The 12,238-nt window shown below is 34.8% G+C and overlaps 1 long non-coding RNA gene across 1 annotated transcript; it reads left to right on the top strand.

Annotated features, from left to right (window-relative positions):
• The first annotated feature begins 2,075 nt into the window (after nt 1–2,075).
• On the top strand, nt 2,076–11,591 carry LOC128995329 (uncharacterized). The gene is made up of 3 exons (XR_008490969.1): nt 2,076–2,195; nt 8,980–9,076; nt 11,546–11,591. It is a non-coding gene; the product is annotated as an uncharacterized LOC128995329 (long non-coding RNA).
• The last annotated feature ends 647 nt before the right edge of the window (nt 11,592–12,238 follow it).

The following is a 12,238-nucleotide window of genomic DNA, read 5'->3' as shown; positions in this document are numbered from 1 at the left end:
CCTAGTGATTAATAAACATTTTCCATATAACCCTTATGGTGTTTTTTCAGCAAGAGTATACTTACTTAACTATTACTTATGCCTAGGATTAATATTAAAACCGTCTAAATATTGAGGTTCACATCCAATTCATTCAACATTGTTAACCCATTTTTGCCTAAAATACACACCCTAGTCCTGTGTTGAAGTTGTAAAAAATTGAATCTAATCTAAATATAAGGACAATATATAAATACATATTTACAAAATGAAGCTCTTTTTTAAAATCACTGTGATTCCCAAAAATAAATGTTGTATTTTCTCTTTTATATTTACAGTACTTTCACTAACTGTGTATTTACTATGGCAACAATTTGTGAGAATATTATTAAAAACGGATAACATTTGAGTTGTTTTATATTTTTATGTTTAATGTAGTAATACTCTAAGTAAGGTGTACAAATATTTTGTAATTTTGTCTAATTTCAAGTTTGATGTCATGTTGTTCATTTGTGTTTTTGTGAAAAAAAGACTAAATAAAATACTGTATATTTTCTTTAATAAACCGTTCACCCATTTTTTTGTCTCTTACTGGAAGTCTGGAAATTCATCAGGACTTTGCTGATAATAAGACTCTCATGGAGATTAAGACTATAGTTATCAAGGTTGACTCTTATCAAAGTTTGCAGTAACTTAGGGGTGAAGTAAATTTAAGAGGATTTGAAACAGACCCAGGTTATCAAGGCTGACTTGTAATCAAGGTTTCACTGTGTACTAATTGCCTTAAGAGCTTAAAACTAGATTTTAAAACCATACTCAGTTTTGCATTGCAGTTTAGCAATAAAAAGTTAGTATAGGATGTACTAAATGCAAAGTAACTATATCCCATTACGTATATTGAAAATTGTAATAGTAATTCCGATCCCTCTACATTGGCCTACTTTGCTGAAATGTTTCTATTATTTGTCACTACTTTACAAGATGTTTGGGCTTGACTCCTCCAAAAAATACAATCAATAATAGATAATGATCCAAAAGAAATATTTTTTACAAAATCATATAAAACATTTTTTTTATCTTTGTTTTATTTTAACAACAGGAGGAAATATAATTTAGTTTGATTGATTGTATTACAAAGTAAGCATGGAAAAACTAGATTGCTCAAGTGTCATTCACGGCGACACTTAACAAATATCAGGGATATGTTTGTGAACCTAAGTGGATGAAGCGATAAAGCATTTACATTTTATAAGTAAGCAGCAATATATATCCCCATTTTCAGTAGACTTAATTTTGTCAAGTTCGTACAGTAGCCCATTAGTAGAGGTTCCATATTCAACAACAGAGAGAAATTTGACTTTAAACACTTAAATTTAAAATGGTGAAGGACCTTTACAGGGTGTTCAAAGAGATGAAGCAATTTACTGGTTTCAAACCATCAAGTTTATACAGACAACCTGAAAACATATCTGGGACATCTATTAATATAGCTTATAAGGAGGTAAGTACCATCATAGACAAAAAGAATTAAATATAGACTGTCAGCCGCGCAGCGGTTACCATAGGTTCTGGCGTACGCCATAACTACATGGCACTCCTAGTGGTGTGTGCCAGAACCTATGGTAACCGCAGCACGGCTGACGGTCTATATTTAATTGTTTTTGTCTATGGTACCATGATACAAAAGTTTTACAAATCAAATGATAACTTTAAAATTTAAATGAACAATACAATTATTTATTATTTAAAGCACATTATTGGCAATTCATGCTATCCCAGGTAACACGTAAGCTTACGGCAAGCCTTGTCAAAGGCTTGTCTGGAAAGGCCTTTTTATATCAACTTGTGCCAGACTTGTGGCAAGCTTGTGAAGAAGGCTTACGGGGAACAGCCTGGGGCCAATTCGTGGAAGGTGTATCACGACAAGCAACGTAGTTGTAATTTTCATCCATCGCAGCGCTAGCGGCGCTAGTCAGTCTACTACACAACAACAAAACAACCGCCATTTTATTTGTGTTTGTCTGGCGTCTGCGCTTGTTCTTTCTTGTTTTCGGTTAAGTGTTTATTTTTCCTTAAGTTTTGAGTTCATATTTCGCGTTAAGTTTAAATTTTTAAGTTTATAAAGTTTGTATACAGCCCTAAGTAATTTTATAAGTGCTTTTGGTTAATTAGTAGTTTTCCTCGGTGATAACTTTGAAACCTACTGCGATTTTCAGGTGAGTAGAATAACCTAGATTTAGCAGTAAGTTAATCAGTAATTTTAAATAAGTTAAAGCAGCCAACTTAACTTAAGTTTATAAGTTATTAATATAATGATTTAAGCATCAACCGTTTGATTTAGAGCCTGGGCCTAGTCTAGACATAACTCACAAAAGTCTTACCGGTACCTAGCTAAAAGGCCTGCCCTAGGCTATTTGATTTATGATTTATGTACATCAGATGTACATTTATCACATCTTATACCTTCTTAACTTTTTTAAAATCTGTTTTCACTTGATCACTTGAAAAATTGGCAGTCAATTTAGTGTTTGTTAAAAACTTTTCCAGGAAATGTTTTAATAATGATTCATTATTGGTAGCCCAATAAACCTGAGGGCTGATATAAATTTTAGGCCTACTTTATTTTTTTTTAACTGCAGCACATTTTATTCTGTCACAAAGTGTCAAAACACGTAGTAATTTGCTATTGGGAATGTTCATGTTCATTTGTTATGTTAGGGTCCCATAATAACTTAAGCTACCTACTTAGCTAACCTAACTCATGTGTTAATTAAATTAGCACCTCGACTGTAGGCTGCTAGCCTTGATAGACTCTACTAAGTCAATCAAAAGGACTAGGCTAAACATAGGCCTACCCTCCCTGGGTACTTACTGTTTCACATAGAGCCGTCTGCAATAAGTTTTTGGATGAGTAAGGATAAAAGTTAACTTAGGCCTAAGTTACTTATTGTCAAAATGATGATGTGCGTATTCTTTTCTCGCACAATAGACTTTGCCCTCGTGGCAAGCTTAGCACTTTCCGGACGAAATAAGTAAATACAGTGGAACCTTGATAACAAGTAACAAGACCCTCGATAACAAGTCACCCTTGATAACAAGTCTCATTTTTAAATCCCCTAGAATTTATTTTACCCCTAATCACATGTTATTGCAAACCTCGATAATAAGACAACCTTGATAACAAGTCTTATTTTATAATCCCCTTGAGAGCCTTTTTATCAAGGTTCTCCTGTAATTCTTACTTAGCCTATAATTTTTTTCGGAACATTCCAAAAAATTTTCTAGCATCGAAACGGTTAAACGTCACTTTGCTTTAGATCAAGTTATGTAGGCCTAAAGATTATTGTCTCCCGCGGTCACATAAAAATCCGGAATACCCCCTACAGTAACGGAACATCATTATCGCCTTTCTCCATTTGTGGAAAATCTTGACATTAGGTAGGGCTACATATATTATAAAAATAGGCTATGTGCCGGAGCGAGCTTTTGTATATAGTTTGCTTGTTTGTAGATATATTATGTTGATCAAATTTAGCAACTTTATTTAGTCTATTTCACCTTAATATTAACATTTGCTCAAAAAAACATATTTTTCCATTCCCCATAGTAGAAAACCTAAGTACTAGCATAGACAAAAAGAATTAAATATAAAAAGACCGTCAGCTGTGCTGCAGTTACCATAGGTTCTGGCGCACACCGCTGGGAGCGCTATGCAGTTACGGCCTACGCACTACGTAACTACATGGCGCTCCCATCATTGTGTGCCAGAACCCAGAGGTGCCCATCCCCCCCAAACCCAGAGGCGCAACCCCCCCCCCCAATTTATGCTGCCGTCTATTTAAACCTACCCTACCCTCACCAATTTATCTGACAATTTCCCCTTTACCTCATAAAACAAGCATTTAAAGTATTTAGTAAACTTGAGGTACGAAAAACAAACTTGCTGATAATCAAAATTAGTTTAATATGAAACGTCATTTAACAATACATCAATATAAATCTAACTAATGGACGAATTAGAAGTTTTTCAATTTACAATTCAGAATCTGTACTGTCAGCCAATATGTGTGCTCAGTATTGCAATAGACAACGTCTTCGAAACGTACAACAATATAGGCCTACTCGGTGAATTACTCTACTCCAACACAGTACTGTAACTGTACAATATATTAGGTGGCGTTAATTTTTACAGGGCTTAAGAATTCAAACAGCTTTAAGTGCATTAATAATACTTTGGCAAAAAGTATATTGTTTCAAAATTATGGGCAGAGTCGCGAAATAAGACAGACTTGTTGCTCGCCACTCCCAGGCTGCCTTCTACTGTACAAAAATCGCCGGGAACGATAACAGATAGGCCTATCAATTCACGCGTTTATATATTGCCGCGGGCAGGACTAGAAGTAAACTGAATCAGGTAATGACGGAAAGACGTGGTCTCTGGATTGGTGTTTGTGTTATCAAAAGCTGAAATTGGACTAATTCTAGTGACGGAGGAGAGTGTTAAAAATATAATGGGATTCATAATTGATTTTCCATTCAAAATTATTTGACAATAATAACCAATTTATATGCTGGATGGTCTTGACATTCTACATTACTGCAGAAAAGGAAATTTATTGAGTTTAAAATATACATTAAACTATTGGCAGCACAAATTTTTTTAGTGAAAACACTCAATTAATTATGAATCCCATTATATTTTCAATATAGTCCAGTGCAATTAGACAAAAAATGACCTTGACCCGGACAAAATTGATAACAGGCTGAAAATTGGTGGAAACGTTCAGAACAATGTCCTGAGTGGCCCACACAAAGTCCCAAGAAATCCCAGTTGGGGAACGGCCGCCATCTTGAAAAAACTGCCGCCATCTTGGAAATTTAGATTTTTTGCTGTATCTTTTGAAGTAATAGTCCGAAAGGCATTATTTATGTCTCAAATTAAGCGTTTTGAACTCATGTATGAGGGTAGTATACAGTTAAAGAGTTTAATACGTTCTAAGCATAAATATTATTTATATTAACCTAAAAATATATTTATAAAAATGATATAAATTTACAAAATATTTACAAAATGAAGCTTTTTCTCTTTTGTTCTTAATGGACTTCTTAAAGCCATTAACACTTCTGAGCCATTCACTTTTGACATTTCTTGCAATTTACTATGTTTAGTCTTTGGAGTTGGTTAAATAAGGGGTGAAAAAAAGTCAAGACCCCCCCCCCCTCTAATATTTGTCTAAGTAAATATACAGAAATATCCTTTTGGTGGTGTTGCAATCTTAGTAGGAAGTTTCATTTTATGATTTGAAAATCTTTGAGTATTCTCCATTGTCCAAAATGGTAGCCAATATTACAATTACGAACCAATATTACCATTGATTTTCCATCCAACGTTTGACGAGCTACCATTTTTGATAAATTTGAAATAGCAAACTCTGGTTTTCACCATTCATAAAGTTTTTTTTTTTTAACACATTAAAATGAGATGTCACTTGAAGGGGTTTACGTTTAAAATTTTTGAGTTGCCCCCAAAATCCCCCCTTTTTGGGGAACATTTAAAAATTTCTAAATCATAAAATGAAACTCCCTGCTAAGATTGGAAGACCACCAAAAAGGACATCTCTGTATATTCACTTAGAAAATATTAGAGAAGGCGGGTATTGACTTTTGATTCACCTAAATGCTGTAATTTGTTATTTATTTATTAACTTCAACGGCAAGATCACCAATTTACAATGTGGGTTCAAGAAGCCTAAGTGGTAACTACATGCATTTTAACAGAAAAATTAACTAACTTAAATCTATGGCAGGAGCAAAGCAACATCGGTAACAGGAAATATAATCTTGACTAGGAAAGCAACAATTTAACAATGAAGTACAAAATAAATTATGAAAAAGCAATTAATAATTTAGTTCGTTCCAATCTGAAAAATAGAATCATCTAGATATAGTTGCTATAATTGATTACCATTAAATTTTAATATTGCATATAAACTTATAATGTAACTACTCACTGTTAAATAATATTGTCGGTGATGTATTCTCGTTAGTAACTAAGGCCGACATATTCCTTAGACACAGATGTTAATTAATAGCCCATACAGCTAATGGCAACTGAGGGACCTACAGTTTATAGTGGAATCCGAACCATATTTTTTCCTTGTAATTAACGAATTGGTCTAATTATCAGGATAGTACTGCGGATAGTCATGGTACTCACTAGTGCGGACGTTAATCCACACCAGGGAGCATCGCATCCACCTTGCATGCCTATAAATATCCACAATTCGTATTAAAGGGGGGACATAACCGTATCTATATCATTATTATAGATATTTTTTTAGGTAATATAAATAAAATGTATGCTTAGAACATAATAAACTCTTTAATTATATATTACCCTCATACATGAGCACAAAACGTTTAATTTAAGACATAAATGAGGTCTTTCGGACAATTACTTCAAAAGATACAGCAAAAAATATAAATTTCCAAGATGGCGGCAGTTTTTTCAAAATGGCGGCCGTTCCCCAAATGGGATTTCTTGGGACTTTGTGTGGGCCACTCAGGACATTGTTTTGAACATTTCCACCAATTTTCAGCCTGTTATCAATTTTGTCCAGGTCATAATTGCACTGGACTAATACTCTTCTCAGTCACTACAATAGTCCAATATCAGCTGTTGAAAACGCAGACGACAATCCAGAGACCACGTCGGTCCGTCATAACCTGAACCTGATTCAGTTTACTTTACTTACTTCCAGTCCTGCCGACGGCAATGTAGGAATTGACAGGCCTATCTGTAAGCGTTTCATGTTTTGTATTAAATGTTTGTCGTATTCTGACGACACCTCCAGAAGTGGATCTTTTTTAAATCCTGATTCCTGACGATGGTGGAGTTAAAGAACCACCAAAACATATGTAGCAAGTAAAATTCGACACTGGTATATTAACACTGAGCTAAAATTATAACTGGAGGTAGCACTGCCATGGCAGAAGTCTGTCAAAAGCGAGTCGCTGATTTTGTTAGGTTGGTATAGCAGTAAGTTTTCTTACCATAGCAATAACATGGCTTCTTATAACTAGGTTGGTATAGCAGTGAGTATTTTTGTCATACTTGAATACTTTTAATACTTTAATAATTTTCTTTGAAATGGCGACCATACAAAGTAGGTATTTTAAGCCAAGTATAATAATAGCCATAGCAATAATATGGCTTCTTATAACTCACACCTCACGCAAACATGGCGGCTGGCGACACGCATCTTTGACATTCAGTGCTACCTCCAGTTAGAATTATAGCTCAGTGTATATTAAGCAGCGAGCACAGAATAAAAATAGAGGGGCCATGCGTATTTAAATAACATTATAGGCAGTGACGCCAAGTTCCCCCGCTCCGGATTCGGTCAACTCGCCGTGACCGAGTGAAACAGCGTCAAAAACCCTTTTTATGATACTCGATGATTAGACGCACTTACAGTAGTCCTAAAATTACCAAACTTGGAACAGGGAAAATTTATTAGTACTGCTCAATGATAGTAAGCTTTAAAATATTATATATATCCTATTTTGTTTTTATTAATTGATAAAACTGAAAGAAATTATTAATTCTTTTGTGAAAACATGAAATTATTAGTAATCGAGGAAGTTTTTTATTTTTTGGTCAGGAAAGTTTCGTCTGCGGCAAAGTTTGAGAGCATTAGTTGAACCTTAACATATATTTTTCTGAGAATTCTGTGATGGCTGGTAAAGGAAATAAATTAGGTTGAAGAGGTAGTAAAATCCGTCCTACGGTGCGCGGCGGCGCGACTCGGGCACTGCACGCTGTCACTGCGACCGTGTCTCGTCACTCACTGCTGCCCTAAGATTCGAGTAATGAAACACTTATCTAATTAACCTACATAAATATTTTTGTACTTACTGGCACTTTTTCTCTTCAGGTAATGATTGTAGATGATTTATTGTGTGGAGAAATAAACAGGCTTTAGTTCTAAGCTTGTATTTCACAAGTAAATATAGTTCAATATTATAAGATCATATATTGAGTGTCGGTGGTTTTACAATTCTACCCTTATTGGCCTAGAAATGTCACAACTTTGGTTAGGTGGTGCCTGACTCGGGAGGAATGAACTTTATCATTGAATATTTTACTGTAATGATGAAGTCTGATGTTCACATACTTCCTGCAAATTGATTTCAGCAGTAAGACCAGATGGTTTTGTTCAAATTCTTGATCGTTGTAATGATCTGATATGAATATGGGTAGGCCGATGCAACGGCTTAAAACCTTTGAAATGATTACTTCAGTGATATTTACCATTTTCAACTGATTAAACACTACAGCTCTGCTGAATGCAATGTCAACAACCGACTAAATGTTGTCTAGCGGAGCCTCATAACAGCGCTCAAGACGGTCGGTACTAGGGTGACTCATCGCTCCCCCCACTCCGGATTCGGTCAAACCCGCGGAAAATTTGGCTTCACCGCCGCGCACGGATGTCCTCTCTATTTTTATTCTGTGCTCGCTGATATTAAGGATTGTCTGGCAAGGTCCGTTTTTACCATTTTAGAAGCTATCTTAATTACGAACGGCAAAATGTTGTTAGTGGTGATAGTGAGCTACTTAGAAACACTTTTTCGGGCTGCTTATACAAAATTATACATTCATTATAACAGCTAGAAAAAAAATATCCCCCCCAAAAATCTCAAAATAAGTCCCCCCCAAAAAATTCCTGTGGCGCAAACGCGCCACAGTACCCCCCCTCTGGGCACCCCTGCCAGAACCTATGGTAACCACTGCACGGCTGACAGTCTATATTTAATTCTTTTTGTCTATGTTACTAGTTAGATCTAACTTTATTCAAAATATGCTTTATGGAAATTTTTAAGCATAAATCCAGTTTAAGACGAATTGATAGTCTGCAGGTTTGCTGCTTCAGGTGTATTTTTGCTCTGGTACTTTACTCATTTTGTATGTTTAGTGCACCTTTTTCTGATTTATAGATGCTGTCAGGAGAAAACATTGAGAAACATCGGCTGAGAATATGAAGAACTCAATCAAGAAGTGGCTGCAGCAAGCCACACCCAGATTGATGAAGAGGTATTTTTTCCTATTTCAATTTACGGTACCGTACTTATTTCTTTGTGATAAGAAATTATTATGAGTAAAGGGCGTTTATAAAAAAACTCCTCATTTACTAGCACCCGTCACCATAGCAACATTTTCCGTAAGGCATTGCAGCTCTAGATTTTTTCAAATTTTATGTGCCACAGTGTTGCCAACAAATGCTGACCAAAAATTTACAATTGGTTGGTACAATGAGTTGAACTGTTAAGGAATTAAGGAATTAACTTCATATTTCCAATCTGTTAAGATATGTAGGCCTATTTGAAAACCCCAAGAGTTCTATTGACACCCTGTATTTAGGTTGCCATTGGAAACTGTACAAAGTTCTTCCGTTAGTTTGGATATTGTACTTAGTAAAAATGCCATTTAGATTATTCTAACTCTATTAAAAACATTAGCCATACCTATAAAACATTAATAGAACCAGTTAAATTCAGGGTTTATTTAACCTTTTTACCTCACATTTGCCTGTCCACATGGGCCTCAGGTTTGTGCATGGAAAGTTTATTTCAGCACTAGTCTAGTCAATTAGATTTGAATTTCAGTTATATATTGAGTTAAGACCCCACTGAGTGTGAAAAAAACCACATGTAGCCTATATGTAGAATGGTATTGTATGCAACAATTGTTTTTTACCTTTAATGTCTCATTTCTTGCGAAATCGGCATCGTAGACTATCTTGAACGCGCGGCCAAGTCAGTTTACCGAGTAAGATAGAGTAGTGCGGCCGCGCAAAGCTCATTTCGGTGGCAAAATTCCAAGCTGACTATTCTCCATGACTGAGCATTCGCTTCTTAGGCCCGGTTCACACGAGCAACTTATCTAGCTAACTAGGCTGTAACTAGGTAAGCCCGAATGGGTAGCGGACCAAAGGATACACCGGTTCACACGAGCGACATGTCAACGGACTAGGTCGTAGGTGTGACGTAAATGAATGTGCATCGATAAACGATGTTTTTAATACATCGATGTTTTCAATACATCAATATTTTCAATACGTTGACATATTTCTGGAAATATTTGATGTTTTTGCGTCAATGGTAAGTGAATTTTTTTTTACATTGACGTTTTGGACAATAACGATGTTTTAAACAATTATCGAATCATTTCAAAACTAAATTTGCATTGGAATCACCCAACAAACTATCATTTAAACTATTATAAAGTTTGGTTGAAAAAACATCATTGTTTAGAGTGTATAGGGTCAATATAAAATTATATTATAAACCTATTAATCGGTTACAAATTTATATTTAGTTTATTCCTATATTTGGACTTGTAATACTAATAATAGGCCTATAAAGATAATTGTTCCAAAGAAACGGTTGTTGCTTCATTGATTCAATACAAATATCGATATCAATGTTACTCGGATCCATCACTGGCGACAATGAGAACAAAGGGAAGAATGCGAGCTGCAGCGTGACGACCGATCGCTCGTGTGAACGCTCCCATAGGGGCCATACTGCTAAGCCGCTAGAGCGGGCAACTGGGTTGCTGCCATGAGTGACTTGGAAGCGGGGCCCGACAATAGTTTGGGACACCAAGCTCGAACACGGCTCGCTAGTCGTCGCCCTACGCTTGTGTGAACGGTTCCATTTAATCCTGTAGTCCTCTACCCAGTCGGGCTTACCTAGTCACAGCCTAGTCAGCTAGATAAGTCGCTTGTGTGAACCGGGCCTAAAATGGTAGTATTCATTAGTCTTAGACCGTCTCTAATATTAACATCACCCATTCCTGTCTCAAATTTCCCAGTCATCTGTTTTATTAGTTAATGATACTAGATCTAGTATAAATTAATGATATTCTATTTTTTTCTATATTTTAATATCATCAGCTGATTGGTTAATTATTTATTGTTTTCTGTTGTGAGTCAGTTGTCCAATTTATTGTTTTGTTTTAGCGTTTGTACTTTTTACAATGTTCAAATATATTTCTAAAAAGTTTAAAATTTATTGAAATTTTACTTGAACTCCTTTAAAAAGTCAAACATAGGTACTTTTAAAATGTTTTGAAGCTAATCCCTGAAAGCTATAACATCTAATAAAGGTCTAAACCTACAGTACCGGTATGAAATTTTTCAAGTGTCATGGAAAAAGGTATAGTGATATAGACTTTATAAACTGTAAAAAGCCTCTATTTTCTCATTTCAGTCCGACCAAAATTAAATTTATTTGGAAACCTAAGTAAAGATATATTAAATTTGGAACACCATGCCCATAGTTGTTTTGCAAATAATTGGCTCACACACAAAGCAATATTTGAAACATTTATCTCATCATAGGAATAATAAATATTTTCAGATCTAAAGGAAATTATAATCCATAAATTTGGCAAAGTCACATAATTTATTGAGGGAATACATGTATGGCAACTTAAAAAAATACTACAAAACATCAATTTTATTGAGACAACAAAATATTTTTAATTTCTGTTTTTCAGGTCTAACAGACAGCAAGCAACACCCGCTGCTGAAGAGTGTTCTGATCTGACTGAATACTGTACGAATTGTAATTTAAACCTGTGTAAATATTTTCAGAATATAAAATGTTAAGTGCACTTTTACTTTGTTTGATTTCCATTGTCAAAACTTCTCTGATTAAGATAATTTCTCAATTAGTTTGAAATCAACTGTAGGTATAGGAATAAATTTGTTTCATTTTTTGTCATTACAGCTTAGTAAAGCTATGTAACTAATACAGTACTGTGTTAGGTCTATTATATGGAGTCAATTTAAATTCAACCGAGGAGTTAGCTCTGTTTAGCATTTCCTCTAATAACATTCAAGTTTTTCTATTAGAGGCATTTATATTAAATTTGCTTTGAGTAAAAATTAAACTACTGATTTAGTTCTGAAAGCTGTATTTAGGGCACATTAGACTTCTGATAACAAGTCTGATATTGCCCTACTTTACCTTACAAAGCTATCTTACGGTTAGTTTGTAGGCATTTGACAAAAATAATTTTTAAGTAAAATACCTTTTTGAAACCCATAGCCTACATTTCTTAAAATGATTGTATTCTACCATGAAATGAACAGTTGTCATAAAACATATTTATTTATTGCTCAGTGCTTTATTTTGGCTTTTAGTTAGTAATTAGTTACTTTTATTTTCAAACAGGATCCAACACATT

This window comes from Macrosteles quadrilineatus, unplaced genomic scaffold (assembly GCF_028750875.1).
Source record: "Macrosteles quadrilineatus isolate MER2022 unplaced genomic scaffold, UCM_ALF_1.0 Scaffold_5__1_contigs__length_97177068, whole genome shotgun sequence".
Classification (NCBI taxonomy): domain Eukaryota; kingdom Metazoa; phylum Arthropoda; class Insecta; order Hemiptera; family Cicadellidae; genus Macrosteles; species Macrosteles quadrilineatus.
The sequence above is the reverse complement of the archived record's forward strand: the minus strand, read 5'-3'. Positions and strand labels throughout refer to the sequence as shown.